General features: G+C 45.0%; 1 long non-coding RNA gene across 4 annotated transcripts in view; it reads right to left on the reverse strand.

Moving 5' to 3' along the window:
- Positions 1 to 3,132: 3,132 nt before the first annotated feature.
- Gm34276 overlaps positions 3,133 to 24,284 on the reverse strand; it is a 34,679-nt gene continuing 13,527 nt past the window's right edge. For 2 of the 4 annotated variants that reach the window (XR_873340.2, XR_873339.2), the window contains exons 2-5: positions 19,217 to 19,288; positions 19,022 to 19,123; positions 6,422 to 6,590; positions 3,133 to 3,287 (exon numbers count right to left, since the gene is read on the reverse strand). This is a non-coding gene — a long non-coding RNA (predicted gene, 34276). Of the gene's footprint in view, positions 3,288 to 6,421; positions 6,591 to 13,971; positions 14,124 to 19,021; positions 19,124 to 19,216; positions 19,289 to 24,284 lie in introns of those variants that run through there. The other 2 variants (XR_873341.2, XR_873342.2) reach the window with 2 other exon arrangements.

Below are 24,284 nucleotides of genomic sequence, written 5' to 3' on the forward strand. Positions count from 1 at the left end.
TTGGCTCAACAATCTTTCCATTGCCATAACTAGCACCGAGGGACGGTGGTCAGTAGAGTAAACCGGACAATAGGGCTCAGATGGCGTCATGGAGCCTAAGAATCTTCTGTCTTGTTTTTCAGGTAGATAAAAGCAAGAAAGAAACAGAAAAGGTGAGCTCGGAGGGAAAACCCCCACCTTTGCATAGACTCATATCCTGCCACACCTAAATTACTAATTATTTTAAGTGATTAAAGAAAATGTGACACTTGGCGGGACTGGCAAAGAGAAGGCTGGTTGCTGAGTATATCAGAAAGTCTGAGCATCTGGCTTAGGTAAGGGAAGACCACACCCACCTGGGTAGCTGCACAGAAAGATACCAACTTCAAGGAAAGAGCCAAGAAAAACACCAGTCAGAAAATCCCCCAGAAAGGATCAAACACAACTTTCATGAGCAGGCACACGTCTGTCCTCTGCCTGTAAGCTAGCCCAAGCAGAAACACAAGTCATAGTAATGGAAGCCAGGTGTCTTCACTTCCTACCAACATGGCTGCCAAGACCATCCGTGAACAACAATAATAACAGCAACATCTGAAGCGCATCTGTGTTTGAACACATAACAGGCATATTTTCTTTCTTATCCAAGTAGGTGTCTGTTCTACATTTGTGTTATGATACCATCAATCCTTTTTAGAAACAGCCCTTTCAGCTTGCAGGACAATGGTGGTGTTTTATTTTGTTCTAAAGGAGATACTGACTACCTCAATACTAGCACTTGGGATTCTGAGGCAGGAGGATTGTCCTAAGTTCCACAAGGACAGCTTGGACTATATTGTGATTTCTAGTCCCAGAATTCTAAAAAAAAAAAGGGGGGGAGGGGAGGATGTGCTGGGGGAGGCACTCTCATCAGTAAAACGTTTGCCACACAGGCATGAGGACCTGCACCCGTGTATAAAAACGGGCATGGCTGTGCTTATGCAGAATCCCAGAGCTGAGGTGGCTGGCACAGAAGCTCGCTGGGTCCCATTGGCCAGCCAGTCTGGCCAATCAAGGTTCTCTAGGTTTCCTGAGGAACCTTGTCTCAAAATATATGGTAAAGAATAATAGAGAAAGATGTCCTCTGGCCTGCGTAGGCGTGTATACATACCCTGTGGTGGTGTGAATGAAAATGTCTCCCGTAGGTTCGTATCTTTAAATCCTTGCTCTGCCACTGGTACAACTTTCAGGAAGGATTAGGGAGTCTCTCTCTCTCTCTCTCTCTCTCTCTCTCATCTTGATACATAAGCTCTCAGCTACTGCTCCAGGCCAAGTCTGCCTGCATGCCTGCTGCCATGCTCCCTACCATGCTGGCCCTGGACTCTAATACCCTCCAGAACAGTGAGCCCCAAATTAAATGCTTTCTTTTATAAGTTTCCTCAACCGTGGTGTTTGTCACAGCAATAGAAAAGCAATTAAGGCACACCCACATGAACATGTACTAACACCATACCATATACACATACATACATACACCAAAAATCAAAACAAACACCACACACACACACACACACACACACACACACACACACACACACACACATCAAAAATCAAAACAAATACAAACAAGCAAAGACCCTATTCATGACAATGTGGCTTTCAGAGAGGTACCCAGAAGTAGGAGATGTGGATGCTCAGAGGTAACCCAGAGAAATATTAAAAACTAGAACTGTGACACCCAAAACCATCTTTCCCCTGCATGGTCTCACTGAGGAAAAGAAGAGAAGAGAAGAGAAGAGAAGAGAAGAGAAGAGGAGAGGAGAGGAGAGGAGAGGAGAGGAGAGGAGAGGAGAGGAGAGGAGAGGAGAGGAGAGGAGAGGAGAGGAGAGGAGAGGAGAGGAGAGGGGAAGGCAAATGATGTCCCCAGGAGCCCAGGCTGTTTTATAGACCTTCCGCAGCCTTTTTGAGGTTGCAACCTAGACTCTTGAAGCTGGCTCCAGAGAAAGGGAGGAGCCGGCTAAGTCTTCAAAGTGAATCACCACCATTTGCGAAATTCTGCTGAAACGCAATTAGACCTCACGGAGACCCGGTTCTGGAACTGGGAAGTAAAACCACACTTTTAGTATCTGTGCGTCTCTTTGACATCTCTTTGTGTACAGTCCTGCCCTGCTTTTCTGCTCTCATAACTCATTTCCTCTGCTCACTCATCAACATCTTAACCCAGCACACCATCCCAGCCTGAGGGAGCCTTTCAGCTCTGGGGGCGAGGCTCATGAGCGATGTGGCAACCCTCGGCTCTCAGCAGGAACCCCAGAAAGGACCTGCCTGGGCACCTTGTATTTGGACTGAGCTCCCGGCAAGTCACAAGAATAGGATGGGTGTTCTGATCACATGGCTCCTCCAGCCCACGGATCATACACGCGAGGAAGGCTTCCTCTGAGGAAGCCTAGGAAATTGGAAGAGCCTCTCCATTTATAAGAACAGGGTAATCACCTCTCGTCATTAGCAGATCCGCCGGACAAATTAAGAAGTTTTGGATACAGATTGTTGTTTTTTTGTTTTTTTGTTTTTTGTTTTTTTAATAAAATATTAACGTCTGTAGTCCTGGCACTTGTGAGGCTGAGACAGGAGGACTGTTGTGAGTTCAGGGCCAACCTCAGCTCCGTTGTGAATTTCAGGTCTATCTGCGCTATCAGGTGAGACCCTGTCTCAAGAAGCCATAACTGTCAGGCAGTGGTGGCTCATGCCTTTAATCCCAGCACTTGGGAGGCAGAGGCAGGCAGATTTCTAAGTTTGGGCTACACAGAGAAACCCTGTCTCATAAAACCAAAAAAAAAAGCAGGGGGTGGGGGCGAAGGGGGAGAGGGAGGCAAAATGACCCAGTGTTTGCCAAGCCTGAGAGTTCTGGGAGTTCAGAACTCCCAGAGTGGAAGGGGAGAACTCATACACACACACACACACACACACACACACACACACACACACACACACACACGTTTTCTCTTCTACATGAATACCATGATATGTGTATGCCCACTTGTGCATGCACACACACAAACTAGATAGATAGATAGATAGATAGATAGATAGATAGATAGATAGATAGATAGACAGACAGACAGATAGACAGACAAATATGTAGTATTTTTTATTATTTATTTGCTTTACATCCTGCTCACAGCTTCTTCTACCTCTGCTTTTCTCAGTTTCTCCTTCTCCCCTCCCCCTTTACCCCCTCCCTCCCCCTTTCTCCTTAGAAAGGATGAGGCCTCCCATAAATATCAACCAGCCTTGGCATATCAAATCCAAGTGAGAGTAGGCGCATCTTCCACCTATGAGAACAAATAAACAGAAAGACTGGATTAGTTAGCTCTTCAGTACAAGAAGAAATGCCTGGTTAACCAAGATATGATGAAGAAAGGCTTATTTTGACATTCACATTTAGAAGTTTTAATCTATAATCACTTGACCCTGTGGTTTCTTTTATTTATTTAATAACTTATTTATTTTTTGTGCATTTGTGTTTTGTCTGCATGTATGTCTGTGCAAGAGTGTCAGATCTTGGAGCTACAAACACAATCATAAGCTGCTATGTGGGTGCTGGGAATTGAACCCAGGTCCTGGAAAAGCCGTCGGCACTCTCAACCACAAAGCTATCTCTTCAGCCCCGGGCCCCATGGCTTCTGATCTGGGCTAGCACATCGTAGTATGAGTTTATGAAGCAACACTACTCACTCTGTTTCTGGGAAATGGAAGAGAGGAAAAGGGAGGGCCCAGGATCCTGCGATCCTCTTTAAGGGCACAGGACAGTACAGCTGGAGATCTCCGGCTAGGCTCCACACTTTAAAGGTCCTACCAACTCTCAAGAGCTAGTTCACCAAGCTGGGGGGCCAAGCTTTTACCATATGGACCACTAGGGAGCATTCCAGATCCCAACTCTAAGAGAAGTCCCCTGAGACACGGAAGCATGACTCAAAGCTGAGACCTACGTTCCCAATCTTACCCGGCAAAAAGCAGAAAATATTGAGAAACCATGTCTCGGCCTCCCATCTGCTCAGCATGTCCACAGAGCTGAAAGCCACTTCTGAACCAGAGGCCCAGCTACTCCAGGGAAATGAAGAGGCTCCAGGGAATCCCACAGCCTAGGAGCCAGGGGCTTGCTGCAGTGTTTCATCAGAGGCTGACACTTGTTGTTGTACAAGACAGAAACGTGTTGTGGAGCAGCTCTGGTCTAAACCTCACAAAAATGCCAAGTGTCCCCTGACTTTGCCACAAACTTACAAATAAGTAAAACCATCTATCCTATGGTTGGATTGTCACCCCTGGAGGAGAACTGCAGTCAGAGCCTCAAGGGCAACTTTGCAGTTGAAGAATATCCCTGTTCCAGAAAAAGGAAAGGGAGTGTGCCACTGTTTAACAAAATGAACTTTAGTTTGACTGAGGCAGAAACCTTTTGGGCGCCAGTGGAAAAACACCATATCAAAATGCCCAAGGGTGGCTATTTTATTTTTGAAGTTATTAGGAGTGGGTGTTAACTAAACAACATCTTCCTAAAACAGTGTAAGTACAACCTTCATACAGACATAAGTAGACAGATACATTGTCTACAGAAAATTACCACCTGAAGTTTTGGTCCTGAAGCCTAAGGAAATCAAATTAATGTCCATATTCAATCAAACTCCACATACCAATGTCATTACTAATAGACCCATCCATGCCTCTAAGGAGGCGTCAGCAAATGTTACAGTCTTTACGATCTGTCGAGCGTTCTTGGCACCGGCGCATGCGCAGGACGTGACCCAGCTTGCTGATTCGTGGCTGCCCTGTGAACAGGCGTGCAGCTGCATCTCGGTGCCCCTTCATCGACTGTGGGTTTCCTTCCACAGAGGCCAAGCCACAGTTAGCCTGGATGAGAGTACCCAGCCGTCTTCATTTCCCCAGGCACAGGATGCGTCGACAAGAAGGAAGTGAATATAAGAGCCAAACAGCTCTTATTCGGCCTGCTTGCCGGCTCCATCCTGGTCCAACGCTTTAATCAATTCAGTGTGTTTAAAAATCAATTTCACCGGATGGGAGAAGAGAAGCTGCTCAAAGCCCTGTGGTCACTCAGGGCAGGAACACGGAGGCGTCCTCATTTTTCAGAAGGTCTGTTGTAGGGTGGAGTTTCCTCCTTCTCAGTCCACGAGTAAAGAAAAGATGCAGTCAGAGGTATGGGCCTGAGCACCAGCCAAGTGTGTTTTCTTGCTTTTCTTTTTTTTTTTTTTTTTTGTTTTTTTTGTTTTTTTTTGTTTTGTTTTGTTTTTTCGAGACAAGGTTTCACTGTATATCCCTGCTTGTCCTGGAACTCACTTTGTAGACCAGGCTGGCCTCGAACTCAGAAATCCGCCTGCCTCTGCCTCCTGAGCGCTGGGATTAAAGGCGTGCGCCACCATGCCCGGCTCACTAGCCATTTCTTGTAATTCTGGGCCAATGTCTAACTCTCCTAAGTTTCCAGGATGCAGTATAATGGGCCAGTAAAACCCTCCCTGCCTAATTCTGAGGAAGAGGTTTTTAAAAAGCTAAGGTAGAGTAGGGGCAGGCTGGAGGGATGGTGCAGTAGTTAAGAGCACCCCTTGCTGCTCTTACAAAGGACCCAGGTTCGGTTCCCAGCACCCACATCAGGGGCCTCACAACCACTTCTAACTCTAGCACCAACAGATTCTATAACCTGCTTCTGGCCTCCGCAAGAAACTACATACATGCCGTACACATGCAGACAAGCAGGCAGATGGACATAGACATAAATAAAGTACATTTTTTTAAAAAAGATGCGGAACAAGAGAGACGCATAGGAACCAGAATTCCTGATGAGGAGACCACACTGGGGCCCACGATTCTGCTGAGGTTGTTCAAAGGGGAAGCTACACCCTGCCTCTGGGGAAGTTAGAGGGGGGTGCGGGCACATGCTGATTCTCAGCTATGTCCTCCCACGTTTATCAAGCACCCAGTGTATGCTCTAAGACATATCTTAGCGATACATCAGTGATGGGTCCTGTGTTAGGGATACAGTTTGTCCCCCAAGGTCTCATGTAAAAACCTTGCTTCCATAGCAGCATCAGGACCTTTAAGACTAGGGCCTATCAAGAAATAATTAAGTCATTTTTGTTCATTAATGAATCCATGCCATTTTGAGGGAGTGGGTTAGGACACAGGGGAATGTATTGGTTGTTGTGATAGTGAATGGGCTTTATAAGAGAGCTTGGAACATTTTCTAATCTGCTACTTACCCTTACCACGAAGTCTTACCACTGGGAGGACATCTACCACAGGATCCTCATAGCATTAGGTGTCAGCACCACGCCCTTGAGCCTCCAAAGCCATCACGTAATGAAAACTTTTTCTTAATATATGACCAGGGGCAGCAGGTTATTTTGTTATAGTAACTCAACAATGGATTAAGACAACCATGTCCAGATCTTGCACTCACCTCTGAGAGACGTCCAGCTTGAAGGGAACCAAGCTGGAGACCACTGGGAACTGCCTCATTCTGGATGTTGGGTCTGACTGTTCAATGAGTTGCACAATGTCACCATTCTTACCACTGCAGAGATAACAGTTGCTTTCAGCCGTTTGTACAGACGCCTAGACTGTCCCAGCTAGGAAAGAAATGCAGATTTCCCATTTCTTTTTCAAGATAATAAAACTGGAGCCCAGATTAGCAAGGTGTCTCATTCCTCAAATGAGAAATCTTCCCATTGAACCTTTCCTCCTTCTAAACCCTCCAATGAGTAGGTGATATTTGAATGTCGAATGATACAAGACAGATGAGCACTGATTTAATTGCTGCTGTATGACAGCCCCCAGCCATCAATCATAACCTAATGCCTCAAGAGAGCCATCCTTTAGAAAAGGACTCTGGAACAGCATGACCAGAATTCACAACTGAAACCAGCTCTGTGCCTCAGCTGTCCTGTACCCAAACTGCCAACGCCAGGTTCTCCAATGAGGCAGGCCTGAGGCTCACCTAGAGTCTAGGATAGCTAGCTAATCTAGTAGATCTGGAGTGGGAAGCCAGAATGTGCATGTCTGAGCAGGGCATGCAGGTGCAACCTTGGTGCTGAAGCTGCAAGATGCAAGGGGATGCTAATGTCATACATGGAAAACTCTGTGCAAAGGCGGAGAGGGCTCTATATTTAATGTATAGAGGTTCTACAAAAGTGGGTAATTACATTCATTATTCAGTCATGATAGGAGCTGAATTATATGGATTCCCTGCCCTGTCCCCATTTGAATTTTGAAGCCATAAGTCCTAGAACCTCGGAAAGTGACTGCATTTGGCAATCGGGTCTTTAAGAAGGCACTTAGAGTAAAAATCAAGTAATCTGAGCGCCCTTGTTAGAAGAGAAGATTGGAGGCTGGGACGTAGCCCAGCTGGAGAGTGTTTCTCTGGTGGGCACAAGACCCAGCACTGTATGAAGCAGGCATGGCAGTGCATAGATGTTCACCCAAGAGGAAGAAGCAGGAGGAATAGAAATTCAAGGCCATCGATATTTCAAAGTAATACTATTTGACTCAACTTCCTTTTCGGCTCCTGATCTGTCAACAATTACTTAGGTTGGTCCCTTGATTTAGACTTTTCATGTCATTTCCCCTTCTCATTTCCCCTTTCCTCTTCCTTGGTGAGCCTTTGGCGGAAAGCCCCTCCTCTGACTAGGCAGGCATCAGCTGTTTTCCAGGCGTCGCCCCACCTCATTAGGGAAACCTCATTTGGGGGTTTGTCATCTTAGCCATGTCTCATCACTTTGGACTTTACCAGGTCTCTGTTGTTACATTTTAGTGGAGGATGGACCCGAGGCTCAGGAGCGCTTATCCCTCTCTCCCACCAGTGCCACACCATCTCATGGTCTCTTCTTAGCTCCATCTATCAAACACATCAAGATAACTAGCCAACCAGTTAAAAGCAAAAAGCCCATACTCCAAAGAATGCCTCTTGGCTCTACTAGAGTTGGCTTGCCTTTTAATTCTAAAATTTATTAACATATGTAATTTCTGATCAAGCAGAAATGCCACCTGATCAAATAATATCCAAAGACAATCAAAACGGAGGTTGGGAAACTTCTAAGGTGGGTTCTCACTGGTGGAGGTGGAGGCAGGTCTTTGAAAGCTCTACCTGGCCCCTGGCTCCCGCCTTCCTCCCTGCTTCCTAGTTTGCTGTGTTGTAAGTCTCCTCCCCGACACTTTGCTGTTGTTATACCTTCCTCCTATGATGAACCAAAACCCCCCTAAAGTCATCAGCTCCAGTGACTCTCTCTTTCCTAAATGGTTTTCCCCCTGTTGGGTATTTTAGTCACGGTGACACAGAGGTGACTAAAACACTAACAAGAAAGGACACTGACAAAAGGATATTTCTTTCCTGTATTCCTTTTTAATTTTAAATGAGAAATCACTTGCTCTTTGGGTCTTCGTCTAAAGTCCTAAAAATGCCCAGTTGGGGAACAGGCGTTCAAAACCTGAGCCTGTGAAGGACATTCCAGATTCAACCATAACAAATTTTTCCTCCAACAATAAACTCTCTGCACTCAGTAGGACACTGATTCCCAATTCCCAAACACTGAGAAATATGCAGCCATGTTTAAATGATTACATTCTATATTAGTATCTGTATAGCATAACATGCAATAACTATCTATATTACATAATGTAGATCGCACAACTGGACTATGGCTGTTACCAAGAAGACATTGTTGAGAAAGAGGACTCACTACTACTGGCAATTTAACTAGTACAGCCACTGTGGAAATCAGCATGGAAGGTTTAAAGAAAACTAAAAACAGAACTATCGTATGTCTGGATGTTCAGACATACATCCAAAAGATGCTAAGTCAACATATTTGCACATCTATGTTCATAGCTGTTCTGTCTACAGAAGCCAGGTATTAGAATCAACCAACCTAGGTGTCCATCAACAGAGGAGGGATAAAGAAAATGTGGTTCAGGGTCTAGCGAGATGGGTCAGTGGTTAAAAGCCCTGGCTGCTCTTCAGAAGTCCTGGGTTCAATTCCAAGCACCCACCTGGTGGCTCTCAAACATCTCTAACTGTAGCCCATGGGATCCAATACCTTCTTCTGGTGTGCAGACATACATGTGGACAAAACACCCGTATACATAAAATACATAAATAAAATCTTTTTTAAAGTAAGAAAGTGTGGTTCCTTGAATTTCATGCAACTATAAACAACAATGTTTTGTATGCTGGGATTAAAAACATCTGCCACCGTGACTGGTGTATAAGAAAAAAATGAAATTGCAGCGCATACAAGAGAATGGGAAGAACGAGAAGCCATTATGTTAAGCAAAATAAGCTAGATTTAGAAACACAAACACTGCATGTTTCTCTACTTTGTGGAGCTAGAATTTAAAGACACACATATACACATATATATGTGTGTGTGTATATATATATATATATATATATATATATACATACATACATATAGTTGTATTACTCTTCTTTAAGTGTCATCTTAGCCAGATGTGACAGTATAGATCTGTAATCTCAGTACTTAGAAGCTAAGGAAGAGGGGATCATTAGGCCCAGGCAAGCCAGACTTTTGTTTTCTGGGTGGGAGTATCATCTTATAAATCAATTCACAGAGTCGTAGTAAGTGCAAAGTAATAATATCATTGCCACAATCACCGCAATGCTCATAAAAGCAGAGAAGTTGATTTGCAGAGCCTTGACAGCCTTGGGTCCCCCAGCCTTCCTCAGCTGTGACATCGTCCCACAGCCTAGAAGTCAGGAGGGAAGTTCTCTGATGAGGGTCAGACAGAGCTTCTGCTTTCACGGTCCCTGGGGGGTGTCTCAGCACCCCAGAACTTAGAGGGGGAAAATATGAAAACAGCTAGTCTGATGCAACCCTTCTGATTGTAGGTCAAATGACCAGGACTTACACCAAGATGCACTTTCAAATGCTGCCAACCTTTATCAAAGCAACATTTCCTATTCAAAACTCTTAACAGAAAACCCCTGCTTAGGGACGCTTTTCACGTTTGTGTCTGGACCTCCCTGTAATCTCTATTTCTCGCTATTTTATTTATTATTAATGTGTGGGAAAGACAGAGTGACAGAAAGACAGAGGCAGGCAGACACCAGTGCAGAGGACAGAGGACAACTTTCAGGAGTTGGTTCTCTCCTTCTTCTACCTTGTATTCTGGTGATAAACTCACACTTTCAGGCTTTGTGCAAGGGCTTGTACCCCTAAGACCCCATTTTGACAGCCTGGGGAGATGACCTAGTCAGTACAGTGTTTGTCCCTCATGCCTGAGGACCTGAGTTTGATGCTCAGAATTCACATCGAACAACCAGGAATGAGGGAATGAATTTATAACCTCAGTCCTAGGGAGGTAGAGACAGGCGTCCTGGCTAGCCAGCCAAATCAGTAAGCCCATCTTACTAAACAGGGTGGATGGCATCCATTAAGAACAGCCATGCCCATATACAGGGCACATGCATGAGCACCACTAGGGTACCCACCTAGAACTGGCAGATGGAAGGGAGGGGCAAAGGAGAATGACTTCATCAGCCTGAGACTATTCCCTGCGATACCCAAATCAGACCAACAAGCCTCATTGTGCTTGACAGCAAGAAAGTTAGACCTGGCCAGCTCCCTACTACAGATCGCTTTGGGAATCCCCAGGGAATGCCCACATGCTGTACCAATCTGTCCCGCTGATCACTTGCCACCTCAACTGCCACCTGGCCCCATGCCACTGCCCAACCCTGGTTGTGCTCTGAAACCCGACTCTGCAGGCAGCTGCTGTACCCTGAGTTTCACCCCAGGCTGGCCACAAGCCGTTCCCTTAATTCCCCTTGGTGGCAGTTAATGGTAGACTGTCACATTTGAGATGTTACGAAAAGCCAAGGCACCACCAAAGATCACTACAACCCCGAGAACTAGAGCTGGGCGTGCCAGATGGCTGTCCTTTAGGTCCATGGGCCGTGCATAGAGGTTTTATTTCTCAGAGCTCAGTTCTCCTATCCTAACAAGTCCCAATGAATAAAGACAAAAAAATCTTTTCCTACACGGGGGGAGGGGGGGGGAATCACCAGCTTTCTAGAGCCCCCAGGTCTTGAACTATCTGTTTCAGGAAAGGATTAAACTTTACCATGGTTTAGCCAAAAGCCTTTAAAATTTTTTGTCTAGGCAAAATAAACACAGTGAAATATGGCCCCACACCAGAGAAATAGTAAGAACGTAAGAAGACATTGAAACAACTATTTGTTTTTGTTCTTGGTTTTTCTTTTTAAAGATTTATTTATTTATTATATGTAAGTACACTGTAGCTGTCTTCAGACACACCAGAAGAGGGAGTCATATCTTTTTACGGATGGTTGTGAGCTACCATGTGGTTGCTGGGATTTGAACTCGGGGCCTTCGGTAGAGTAGTCAGTGCTCTTAACCACTGAGCCATCTCACCAGCCCTCTTGTTCTTCTTTGTTGTTGTTGGTTTTTTGGGTTTTTTTTGTTGTTGTTGTTTGTTTTAGTTTTTCAAGACAGGGTTTCTCTGTATAGCCCTGGCTGTCCTGGAACTCACTTTGTAGACCAGGCTGGCCTCGAACTCAGAAATCCACCTGCCTCTGCCTCCCGAGTGCTGGGATTAAAGGCATGCGCCACCACGCCCGCCCAGCTGAAACAACTATTTAAGCTTGTTAAAGGGTGAGTTCTCATACTTTTAACCCTTCCTATTCCATGAAAGTCCTCTGGCCAATAACACACGGAAAGATAGTTAGCCTCACTAATGATTAGGAGAAGACAAATCGATACTCACGGAGATCTTTCCTCACACCCATCAGAAAATCTACTATGAGCACACGAGTGTGTGCACAGGCATAGGAAATTAGCATTGGTGAGGATATAGAGAAACTGGAGCCCTTACACACTGCTGGGGAGTGTGCTAAAGGTGCAAATGCAATGGAAAGCCATGTCATGGCTACCTAAAGTATCAGACATATAATTAACCGTACACTCTAGCAACGCCACTCCCGGGATCCAGTAAGCCTACTCGAAGGAATTGAAAGCCGGGTTGCAAAGACACATCTGGGCACTGACCACGTTCGTGGCAGTCCTTTACACAAAGGCCATGAGGCAGAAACAGTGTAGGTGTCCATCAGCAGGTGAGAGGATCAACAAAATGCAGTGGGCAAGTACATGGAATGGGACTTGACTTTTTTTTTAAGGGATGAAATTGAGGCTTGGGATGAAGTTAGTCAGTAAACTGCCTGTTTAGCATGACACCCTGGGCTCATTCCCAGCACTGTCTACAACCAGGTATGTAGGCCAGTAATCCCAGCACTTGAGAGGTAGAGTTAAAAGGATCAGCAATTCAAGGTCAGCTTTGGCTACCCGGGAAGGGCTAGACTCAGTGCACGAGGCCATGTGTCAAAAAGAAATTAAAAAGAAAGAAAGAAACTATACAAGTCCTTATTGTCTGATAGAACCTCAACTTTCTATTGGGTGAGAAACAGTCTCTACAGTTTCTGTTTCTGGTGCCACTCACCACTGGAAGTCACTGAGCCCTTAAGGACGGTGACTGAGACATGATTTGATGCTATCCGTTTTTCATACAAAGTAGGTCAGCATGGGAGCTTGGAGCATGTCATTGGACAGCACAAGGTCTCAACAGTCACAGACCCTGTGGACTTCCTGCAGCAGCACTGGTGGCGCGGGACATTTAAGCTGGTGGCCCCTTTAGGAACAAGCCCTTGCTACACAGACCTCCACTGTCACCTGGCTCAGCTGGATCTCAGCTCTTCTGCTTAAAGACAAAGCACTGTCATGTGCTCTACTCCCTTCTGCTCGACATCACCCTTGGAAGGCTTCTTAGTTTTATACCTGTAGCACATCCAGCCAGAGCGCCACCACCCTCGCCACTGTTCAAACACTCCCAAATACTTAGTGTCTAAGGACAAAATTGCAATCATTTAGCTCAAAGACTTTAATTGGCTTTGTGTATGAATGTGACTTTAGACTCAAGCAAGACTTCGTTCCATAAATAGAGTGTGTTCCAGCAAACCCTGGAGAGGACATCGGTTTCTAGATGAAGAAAGAATAGGGAAGCAAAACCCAACAAGCAGCAGCCAGGTATGGTGCTGCAAACTAGACAGTGGGAGGTAGAAGCAAGAGGAGCTGGAGTTCAAGACCAGTCTAGCCTGAATACCAGATCTGAGGCCAGCCTGGAGTTCATTAGACCATATCTCAAAATAATAAAATAAAACAGTACTTTCCATCTGGGCAGTGGTGGTGCACACCTTTAATCCCAGCACTCAGGAGGCAGAGGCAGGCGGGTCTCTGTGAGTTCAAGGCCAGACCAGTCTACAAAGTGAGTTCCAGGACAGCCAAGGCTGCACAGAGTAACCCTGACTCAAAAGGCAAAGAAATAAAAACCAACAAAGAGTACTTTCCCAATTAGTTTCCTTGACTGACAGTGTGACTCAGTGGTAGGGCACGAGTTTAGCTTGCAGGAGTCCCTGAATGCAAGTGCCAACACCAAACACACACACACACACAAACACCCACAGACACACATACAGACACATACCACCAAAGAGTAAAAATAAAAAAATCTGATTGGTTGTCATCTAGTCTAGTCATTTCCGGTTAGCTATTGGTTTAAAGCTTCCGTACCATGCAAGCTGAAGTCGGTCTGTTTAGAAACTTGGCTGTCATCTAATCCTGCTCACTCAGAACCTGCTTAGGCTCAACTTCAGGATCCTTACTCTTCCCTAGTGACGCCATTTTGAGTTTTACACTGGTCTGCTGGGGCCTAGTACAGTAGCTTAGGCGATACAATGAACCTCTACAGTTTTCAATGAACAGCAAACACCCAACACCTCTCAAAACCATCCTGCTTAAGGCTATGGGTTGTTGTAACAGAAATGTTTTCCTAGCAAGTAATAAAGAACAGTCCATCATCTAAGGATGATGCAGAATGAGAAACAAGCGCCTAGGCATTGCTTTTCTCTCAACTCTGGCTTACCTGAAACTCCAGGGATGTGGCTGGCACAAAACAGAAAGCCAAAGGTGGTCGAGCCGCCTGCCCTGCTTAGGTCAACACCATAGCCAGGTTCTGCACAGCTTTCCCTGCAGGAGGCTGGGCATTTCCCCAGAACACAACCACAGCCCCCGCAAAGGAAGCCGTGAGGGTTGTATGTGCTATTTTTAAACTTTCAAAGATCACACTGTACTTGGATAATGGGAGCGCCTAAGTGCCCCAGTGTTGTGGCCCTAGCCAGCATGCCGTCTAAATGCAAACGATAATCATCTTGCTTCTAATAGTAGCCCCTTGAAAAGGAGGCCTGCTCCGTGCTCTGTAGCACTAAATGGCATCGCTGTTGAATAGGTGAGACACCATCTCTTTATGAAGAAAATCTCTCTGTGAATCACATCTCCCTGCGGTGACACATTCATGCATTCAACCGGATCCTCTGCTGTGTGTGTGTGTGTGTGTGTGTGTGTGTGTGTGTGTGTGTGTAAGCTGAAGCTGGAAATATTTTACTAAATATAAATATCTTTGTATGGTTATAGGGACCCTGTTGCCTACTTCCTCCCTTTATCTGTTCCGTTTCCTTGGCACATTTGTACTAACACGAAGGCCTATCTCTTCTCTACTTGTCTAATCTTTAGTGTTTGTTAAAGGCCTAGTCTAAGTCCTCAATTCATGGATGGAGGGTCCTGGTATAAATTTCAAATGATATGATGCACCATTAGGCATTCACTGGGTACCAAATACCAAGTGTAGGACATGCCTTCCTATGCCTGGTATTGTTGCTTTTTTTTTTTTTTTTTTTTTTTTTTTTTGGTTTTTCGAGACAGGGTTTCTCTGTGTAGCCCTGGCTGTCCTGGAACTCACTTTGTAGACCAGGCTGGCCTCAAACTCAGAAATCTGCTGCCTCTGCCTCCCGAGTGCTGGGATTAAAGGCGTGTGCCACCATGCCCAGCTATTGTTGCATTTTTAAATGGGTTATGTCAAAAGAATGGAAGTTGTGGCCAATTAATTAATTACTTATTGGTCATATCAGTGGGGTAAGCAGTCAAAGCCAGGAGACAAGATGACTTCAGATCCTATTGCAGTACTCGTAAGAACTGTGTGAACCCAAGAGCTTAAAGACATACACACATGAGTTTACCTTCAACTCAAATGTTCTTTGAAATTAGATGAAAAAGACATTCCGATTGTCTTAAGAGCAGGTGAGTGAATAAAGAGCCTATGAAGGATCAGGGTTCACATGCCTAGATCCTGCTTAAATGCAGGGTGAGTGTGGGAGCCAGCCTGTAATCTCCATGCTCAGAAGACAGAGACAGAGGGCTCCAGAACGGCCCAGCTACACTAGTCCTTACTGAGAGCTCTAGGTTCAGCTGAGAGACCTAGCCCCAGGGAATATCGTGGAGAGTGATTGTCAAAGCCTCCTGATATCATGGGCCCAAACACACACATATGCATGTATTCACACACACATACACACAAACATACAAACACACATACATACACATATATACATATATATACATACACTCTAGTAGACATGTCACACTTGTTCAAATAGATCTTAGACATTCCACAACAAGGAAACAAGGGCCACCAAGATGTTCCCAACTTAAGGCCCCTGTCATGGGCTATATGTTGGCCCCATATGTTCCATCAGAGTCAAGAGCAAACGTGTTCAATGTTTAAACATGTTGCAAATTTAGACTCACATAGCCAATGAGAGCAGTAGTTCAGCTTTTTTTTTTTTTTTTTTTTTTTTTTTTTTTTTGAAAGCGTAACTGAAAGAAAGAAACAGAAAACCTTTAGCCAAGCAGTGGTGAAACACACCTTTAGTCCTAGCACCTGGGAGGCAGAGGCAGGAGGATTTGTGAGTTGAGAGTCAGCCTGGTCTATAGATGGAGTTCCAGGATGGCAAGGAATACTTACACAGAGGATCTTTGTCTGGAAAAGGGAGAAAGAGGAAGAGGAGGAAAGAAAGAAGAGAGCGAGGGAAGGAAGGAAGGAAGGGAACTACTAAGACAGCATGCTAGAGCCTAAAACGCCTTTGCAAATGCCAGCACATGTTAAAGACCATCCAGAAAGGGGACTCACGTCAAAGCTGTTGAGAAACAGCATCCTGGAAATGTGAGGCACCTCCGTGTGAACCTCAGGGCTTAGCGGCTGCTCTTCTGAAGTGCAGTCTCACAGCAGCAGGGATGCCTCACTTCCTACCACACTGCAATGCTTAAGCCAACAAGATGAATCTACCCAGGGAGAGGCCAAGCCGCCATGTGGAGCTTACAAAGTATTGGACAGAAGACTCCAAGTAAACAGGACTAGGAGATGTGCTCCCTGCCGTCTGAGGACGCGTGGCTGTTTCAGACGCTTTCGCGGGACAATATCCACCTTTCTCACTGAAGAAGATTCCAGCGGGCATAAGTGGCTGTGTTTCCCCCCAAGGTTGGGGTGAAACAGGAAACAACGTCACTTAGGTAGACAACTGATTTGTTGTATCACACTACACATCAAACACAAGCAGTCTGTACTCCCAGGTCTGCTTGCTGGGTGAAAGAGTTGACAAGTCACACATAGTTGCGATCATGGCATTCCTTATAGAACATAACATTTTAGAAAGGACCCCAAACTTCAGAATGGCAATGTGAATGACCCTGATGCATTGATTTGTTCTCCTATACCTGGGATTTGCTCACATTTGTACCTACACTCTGTCTAATCTATGCCAGTGAAGTATGTCTCAGAAGCCCACTGCGCCAAACCCTCCAGAAAAAAATGGAAACTGGATATACAATTTACAACCTTGCCTTCCAGAAAGTCAAAGGATTCTTTCTTAGAATCCTGGGGGTTTTGATATTCCATTCATCTCCCCACAGACGACGACAAAGGCGATTTCACTTTCTGTAATAACTCAAAGGAGACCAAGAAAATGATGCAATTCCAACTCCTCCCCGTTCAACAACCTGCAAACCTTTCATTTCCTGCAGTCAGCCACCCTTCCCCAGACTCCAGAAAGTCCCAGCAGTCCAGGGCTGGATCCCCAGGGCAGGAGGGAGGGAGATGGAGGGAGCAAGCCCAGGCAATGGAAAAATGAAATCGCCTCTCCCTTGAAGAAAATAAAGCAATACCCAGGTGGTAAACATAACTTCCAATTACTTGCCTTAAACTGGCATTAAAATGTAAAGTTGTATTTCCTTACCAGCCAAAAGAGAATACCCAATTCCTGCACCTCTTTGTTTCAACAGAGGCATGCATCTAGGTTTAGTGGAATGGAGTCCTTCATACGAAATACCCCTGCTTGGCAGGATCCGAATAAAGACCCTCAGAACGTGACACAAGAGCCATTTTCCTAGGGCTCGCTTCAGTTATTTATTAAAAAATACAAGTTCTGGATCCTTACCCCAGATCAACCAAAGTGACTATTTTCAGAAAGTTAAGGCAACCCAGCCAGTGCCACCAGATGAATCTGGTCCCTGCGGTGATTTGAATGAGATTGGCTCCCGCAGGCAATCTTCCTGTATGTGGATGCTTCTGCGGTTGGTAGAACTATTTGGGAAGGAGTGGAAGGTGTGGCCTTGTTGAGGGATGTGTATCACTGGCTTTAAGCTTTCAAAAATCCCTTGCCAGGGCCAATCACATTCTTTGTCTGCCTCCTGGCTGTGGATCAGATGTGAGCTCTCAGCTACTGCTCCAGTGTCATGTCTGCTTGCCTGCCACCATGCTTCCTGTCATGATGGTCATGGACTCACCCTCTGAAACTGCAAGCAACACCCACCCACCCCACCCCCCACCGCCATTAAATGCTTTCTTTTATAAATTACTTTGATCATGGTAATTTTGTCAAGGTAATAGGAAAGTAACTAAGACAGCACACAATAAAGTTAGGAAAGTGGTCGTATAAAAAGGTTTCCCTAGAGCAAGATACTCACTTAAGTGAATCAAGAAACAGTCAATCTGGACATGGTGGTACTAGTGATGCTGAGGCAGGAATACTGGAGTTCAAGGCTAACACCAACTATACGGTAGATTCTAGACCAACTGAGGTATAAGGAGCCTATCTCAAAAACCAAGTAAGGGCTCAGAAAAATGGCTCAGTTGGTGAAATGCCTGTCCTGCAAGCATGAATACTTTGATCTCTAGAACACACATCTCAATAATAAAATGAGCAGAGTAGCCCACACTTGTAATCACAGCATCAGGGGAGCTTACTGGCCAGCCAGCCTAACCTAATCCCCGTGAGCTCCAAGTCAACCAAGATAAGGTGGATGGAGAGTCCTGAGGAACAACGCCCTAGACTGACTTCTGACTCCAGATAAACACATACGGTCTGTTCTTGTTCCATTCTGTGGATGTGATAAGAAATACTACATCAATTAATAGGAAGTCAAGTCCTCCCAGACATGCTCACAGACCAACCTGATAAAAAAAAACAAAACTACTACTCCATTGAGACTTTTCTTTTTTCAGGTGATTTCTGCCAAGTTGACAGTTAGTGCTAACTGGGACATGTACCCACATAAACATATACCCACATGCATACATATGCGCACACAGGCATACACACCAATTATTTTCATCTGTAGGAACTTGGGCTCAGATAGCCCTAGAGAAGATGGGGGGGGAGTGTTTGATGAACTCAAGGACGCTCTCCCTCTCCTCCCCTCCTTTCTCTTCCCTCCCTCCTACCCCTAACCCTCCTTGGTTTGAGTACAGTGTGGAGGGGGGTGAGGGAGAAGAGGTTCATTTACAGTGCTAAGAGCCAGGATTGGATGAGGTGAAGGAGGAAGGGCCCAAAGCCAAAAGTTCCTCTCTCCAGAGCCCACTGAACACCACAATTCTAAATCCAAACTTCCTTACAAAATACAAATACTTAGAGGCCCGGAGGGTGTATAAGAAAGAGTATATATTGAGGAACAAGGTGGACCCTGTTTAGACTTCCATGACTTAGCCTCAAAAGTCACAGAACGTCCTCCCATAAAAGTCTTTGGCAGTGCTTGGAATCAAAGCTATGTCTTCACACATGTTAAACAACGATCTTACTACCAACCTTTATCACCAACCCAGGATGCTTTGGGTTGAAGTGGTTAGCCAGTCTGCTCAAATCCATGTGCGAGAGGGTACCGGCATGACTTCTTGTTAGGAGACCTGTCTAAGAATCGAAACAAAGAATAAGACGGGAAACCTCCGAATATTATTTAGGAAAGACAGAAAAATATAGTCCCACTCCCTACCCCGACCTTACCCAGAGCAGAAGGTGGGTGTTCACATTAGAATCAGCCAAAAGAATAGAGCAACGGATGCCATCATGGAGGACCTGGATGTAAAAACCACAGCTTAGCAAGCTATGGAGCACAGAAAAGGATGATAAAGGGGCTTCTAGAACACACATTAGAACTGTGTTTGCTCAAAAGCACGGACCTTCACTCAGGCCCACGAGGCAACTAAAGGCAGAGAGAAGCCTAGAATCTCTGCTTGCATCTTGCCCTTTACCTCAGATGCCCCTATTTACTCCTGCACACAGGCATGTGGTGTTATCTTTCCCCCTTCAAGGCTGAAGGAGCAAAGAAACGAGGGCATCTTCCTGTATCCTATCCCACGCTGCCGAAGATGCCTACAGGTCTCTCCTCCCTGTTCTGTCTGAACCCACTTTGGGTATCAGGAGCAGCAGAGCCTCACAGGGCAAGCCACTCCCAAATGAGGACGAGTCTCCATGCCAGAGAGGCTGCACCATGGAGCCCTGAGTCACTGCTACCTACAGTTCCTCTCCCCCAATCCATTCGTTAAACCTCCTTTCTCTGCTTTCTTCAATGTTCACCTCATTGTCTGGTCTTTAGGGACGGATGTCCAAGCTTAGCCTTTTGGGGCTGCCTCTGCCTAAAACTCAGGTTATTGGGCTCCGTGGATGTCACCGCAAGAATCAAGCTCTGTTCTAGTCAAATAGCTCTGTGATTACAAAGCAACATGCGAGGGTGAAGGTTGCACCGGATCCCCAACTTGCAGGGAAATAACTGTTTCCTTTGTGAGACGTGTCTTTCCACTGTAAGATGTTTGGATTTATAAAAGTCAAATAATGAAGTAAAGTGGGATGCTTCCGTAGGTGACTGCTTCCGTGATGGTTGGGCAGAAGTCCTAGGTTAAATGAGGCTTTGGGGTTTGTCAAAAAACTCCGGCAGGGGAAATATTTAGAAGAGTCAACTTGTGACCCCAAACTAAACTGCACAGTTAGGGACTGAATGGGAGTTAACACTGTTTTAAGTTGGCAGGACCTCTCCTTCAAACCTTTGTTCAAATTTTCTCTTCTCTCCAAGGTCCAAACACTCCATTTACTGTATCATTTATGTCTGTGCCCCACCCCACCCCCGCTCCAGTGCTGGCCACCCCCAGCCATGGAGGGCTTTCTTCCTTAAATTTTACTTATTGTTTATTTATTTTATACATGAACTAAAATAGATCACTCCCCTCTTGCGTCCCTCCAGCTCCTCCCATGTCCCCTTCCCCATTACTCTTAAAGCTATAACCTCTTTTTCTTTTATTATTATGGTTTCATATATATGCACAAATAGGTAAACAACCCTCTGATTCCACTGTTGTTGTTTGTATGTATATGGTTTTAGGGCTGCTCACTTTGTATTGGATAACCAATTAGGGGCCTCATCCCCGAGAAAGGATAAGTCTCCCCTTCCCATTAGTTGCCTGTAGCTCTTTGTCTAAGGTATAAACCTGTGAGATTCTTCCCTAGTTAGAGGATCTCCTGACTTTATCACTGTTGAGGTCCTGTTTATGTAGCAATTTCTAGGACAGATAGTATCCCAGCAAACTTCCTGGTATGCTGGCGCTTGCGATATTTCCTCCCTGTCTTCTGTAATGTTTCCCTAAGCCACAGATGCAGGAGTTGGGCTGCAAATGGATCTATTGAGGACATTTTCTAACATGTGACGAATCTATGTATTATTTAGTGGCTCCCCTACCACAGTGCATTGGGTCACAGAAGCAGAGATCTCATTTTCTATATAGATGAAGCCTGACCACATAGCCCAGAGTACCTGTAGAGAGTCAACAAATATCTGTCATAAACCGAGTATGGTGGTGTCGGTCTATAATCCCAGCACATGGAAAATAGAAAGGGGAGATTCAAAGTTCAACAACATCCTCAGCTACATCGCAAGCTCAAGGCAAACAGTTGTGGAACATTTGAGAAATTTAAGACTCGTCGTACGTGCAATTTTAATTTGTTTGAATTATTAAAGCTATTATAGTATTTGGGGGAAATTCTTAGTATTGTGTGAACAACAGATGTGGCATTAAGGTTTGGATCATGCAAAGCCTCCAGTGGCTCACATGCTAAAGCCATTGTCCCTAGCTTGTGGTGATATTGGAAGGTAAATGGTGGAACGTTTATAATATTGGACCCAGTGAAAGGAAGTTAGACACTGGGGGCCTACTCTTGAAGGAGATACTAGGACCCCAGCAGCTTCCTCTCTCTGCTTCTTGGCTCCTATGACGTCAGCAGTGCTCCAATACCCACCCCCACCCTGACATGCTGCCTTACCACGACTCCGAAAACAGTGGAACCAGGCCTCCGTGGCTGGAAATGTCCGAAAGTCAAAGCTAAAATAAATTTATTCTTCTTTTTAAGCTCTTTATCTCAGGTGTTTTGTTACAGCAAAGGAAGACATAATTAACTAATGTCAAAAGCATCTTAAGAGTTTACAAATCTGCTAGAATTATACCTTGAGAGTATATCTAGACATAACTAAATGTTTATGAAAGTTAGGGGCATTTTATTCTTTCTTTTTCAGTCTTCTAACTTTAATAAAACACTTGATTTTGATCATGAGTGTGTGTGTGAGAGAGAGAGAGACAGAGAGACAGAGAGAGGGGGAGGGAGAGGGAGAGAGAGAGAGAGAGATCACTTTGTAGTCCAGGCTAGATTTAAACTCACAATCCTCTTGCCTTTACTTCCAGAGTGTGAGGCTTACAGAAAGAATGCCATCATGGCTAGCCTCAAATACTAATTTTTAAACTGAAAAATAGTTTGTGAATGGTAGTTATGGTATAAAAATATTCATCATAGGAATGTGTAAGCAAACACACACACACACACACACACACACACACACACATTCTTTATACTGTCAGATGTAACAACATGCCTAAAGTGAAATATCCTGGCTGTGGGTAAAATTAGCTAAAGCTAATTGTGTAGAGCATCACTCAGATTACTGACGTCCCTACCCTCACTACCACATTCTCGGGCAAGTTGGCCTTTGATTGAGTTCTGCAGCACATACAGTTATCCTAATAACTTTTCTTCTCAAGTAAGCATCATCCCTGGCTACAGACGTCTCTGTACGTGACGACATCGTCATGATCTGCCACCTTCTAGCTCCAGATCCACAAGCAGACATGGGACAGTTGCTAAACTGGAGAGAGGAAACTTTGTTTGAGTCATTAGAGCCTGTGGGTTAAACTGGCAGAACGGGATACTGAGAGAAGGAAGGGCCTGTGATGTTTATTGGTGTGAGTAGTTGTGTGGGCACAGTCGCCTCGTTTAAAAAAAAACAAAAACTGTGAAACCTAAGAAATGTTTGCAAATGATATATCATTTTAACAAAGGGTGATAAATTATAGAGAAGTGACCACACAAAGGAAAGGTCATTTGGGGAGCCTGGGGTTGATAAATCCTGGAGGATGATTAAGAGAATATGGAGGAAAAGAACAGCCGATAAGGGTCATATCCGTAAGGTCTATTTATGTGCAGTCATTTGTGGGCTCCCTGTCTCCGGTGATAAGAGCTGTCCTGCTCTTCCTGGTACAAGGAGAGTGCCATTCTCGTGGGAAATTTATGCCCTGCTTTTAGATAGATGGGGGAAGGCAAAGAGCTCTTTTGGGTCTGCTATTACTCGGTTGCCTCCAGCTCAAAATAATCAATGTGCCAAAGTGCATATTTTTAAGGTGGCATATTTTGAACCCCTTTGGAATGGAGCCTCAAGGACCATTCCCGTGGGCAGAAGGGGTCAGTCTCATGATAGTCTTACTTTCTGTTTGAGCAAGTTAGGGAGGCTCTGAAATAGTTTGAATAACCCACCAACGCCAAGAGCCCACTGCTAGGACTTGGACTTAAGTAACAAGCCACTGTCTTCAGCAACAGAACTCTGTTTCCATTCTTTGCTGTGTGAATTGAAAAGGCAGTTGGCCATAAACCCATCTCAGAGCCTCACAGAAACAGGTCCAGAAGTATGTGCTGGACATTCTAACAGTAAGGGTCGTCTTGCCCAACTCATATTGGGGCCTCCCTTCGAATCTTGTCTTAATCACTCGGCCTCTTTGCTCAGCCCTATTCTCACAAAAAGACAGTGTCATTACGAACTGTAGCCATGTCCTTTGGAGGTCAACATAAAGGGCCCCTCAAAACACATGAAAATTGACTTTCCATACGATCCAGCAAGACTGCACCTGAAGGGCTCTAACTAAACAAAGCACGGATACACCTGCATGCCCTTGTTTATGGCTAATTGATTCTTAATAGCTAAGAAACAGAAGCAGCCTGAATGTCCATCAGCACTTTAACTTTTTTGAATTTGTGTGTGTGTGTGTTCATGATGTGTACATGGGCATGTGTGTGACACTGTACACATGTGAAAGGTCAAAGGACAGGTGTGTGGGGTCAGCTTTCTCTGCCTATCTTTAACTGGGTTCCAGGGTCTGTAGACTTGCATGCACGCGCTCTCACCCACTGAACCATCCCTCGGCTCCCCTTTCATTTTGTGCCCCCTGAAAACTAACTTTCTCCCATGGAACTAGCAAATCTGTAAGCCAAGTTCTTATAGTGTCAAGTCTTTTGCAATCCCATAGCAATGCTGAGTGTCCTGATGATTAAAAACAAAACAAAACAAAACAAAACAAAACAAAACAAAACAAAACAAAAAGACACTTCACGTTTAAGACCATTTTCAGAGACCAAGTTTTGGAGTCCTTGCACTTTGAAGGGTTGCATTTACATGAGAACCTATGTAAATGCCCTGCCATTTGTATGTCATTCTCTAAAAGCTCAGTTGGCTTCTCTGGGAGCTTAAAGAGGAGGAGGTGAGTTCCACGATAAATCCAAATCCGGTGGTTCTGAGAGCGCAGGTGTGCAGCACAGCACCCTGATACGCACGGGGAATTCCTTCCTACTCGCCTTTTGGGTGTTATTTATTTAATGTTTGTTATGAGACAGGGTTTTGTTTTGTCATCTAGGCTGGACTAAAACTTAGCAATCTTCATGCCTTATCATGAGTTACCACCCCTAACTTAGCATTTGAATTTTA

Source organism: Mus musculus, chromosome 13 (genome assembly GCF_000001635.26).
Source record: "Mus musculus strain C57BL/6J chromosome 13, GRCm38.p6 C57BL/6J".
NCBI lineage: Eukaryota > Metazoa > Chordata > Mammalia > Rodentia > Muridae > Mus > Mus musculus.